The following is a 1125-nucleotide window of genomic DNA, read 5'->3' on the forward strand; positions in this document are numbered from 1 at the left end:
AGGGATGATTTCTTGTGTCTGGAGTTTTATGATCATGTATCTCCTGCTCTTTCTGTTTTCACAATCTGCTTCTGGGGCGTTCTTCTTTGGCGTTTGTAGGATTGTTTGCCGAGCATAATGAAGTAACCTGATGAATTAAAGCGTAATCTGAGTCTCCGTTCGTATCGTGTGGAACAGGATTCATCCAGTCTCATGGATAGATGGCAGCTCCCTAGAGAAAGTAAAGGATAGGTGAAGAGGATCAATGGAGAGGGTGTCAACGTCAACAGGAGGGCCCACCACTCTGCGCCTAAGGTAAGGTAACTGACCCTAAACCTTATGAAAGATCAAGCAGGATAATAACCTTGCAGCAAATGTGCTCACTCACTGGCCGTCTCCCTTTATTAGGTACCCAAGAATTCTAATGAAAATCCTGTGCGAAGCGCTTGCTTTGGACAGATCAACGCGATTTGCCCCACCGCGACGCCTACCTAACAATCGCCTTCAGTGCCACTTTGCTGGCTGAATACTCAAGAATATCTATTAAAAAAGGTGTAAATAATAATCATGGAAGTTCTTTATGGCAGATTACGCGCTTATTGGGCAGAATTAACAAGTAATTCGTTGTTGTGTATAGAATTCCCGGGTTAACTTAGGAAAAATCATTTGTTCACAATGGCACTTACACGGAATCTTCACTTAGTCGTTGAGACGTCGCCGTTCTTCTTAATTTATTACAAAAACACCCCTTTAGGCGACATATATTACTGACTCAACACAGACCTATATGAAAATCTATTCATTCTAGGATAGAATCAGTATACTTTCGTGGTGCAAGGCGCCAAGTCATGGCGTGATTTGGACACGCGCTTGGACGCGTTTGCGTTTAAAGCGTGTTATGCTATTGGGTCGTCTTTCGATGTCTTGATTTTGCAATGAAAATCTGTTATTCAAGCTGCTATGTTGCTCGCGAAATTCACCAACTCTCAGTATACAAGCCAAATGGTTACAAATGAAAGAACGTAAACTGCGTTAGGAAAAGCCAAAACTCCTCAAGCTCCAGATCCCAATAGTCCACCACGCCGTCAAGACGCTTGATCATCGCAACCCAGATTCACCCAGCAGGGAACAACCCTCAACCTTTCT

Source organism: Phaeoacremonium minimum (assembly GCF_000392275.1).
Source record: "Phaeoacremonium minimum UCRPA7 unplaced genomic scaffold PA7_03_scaffold_293, whole genome shotgun sequence".
Taxonomy (NCBI): Eukaryota; Fungi; Ascomycota; class Sordariomycetes; order Togniniales; family Togniniaceae; genus Phaeoacremonium; species Phaeoacremonium minimum.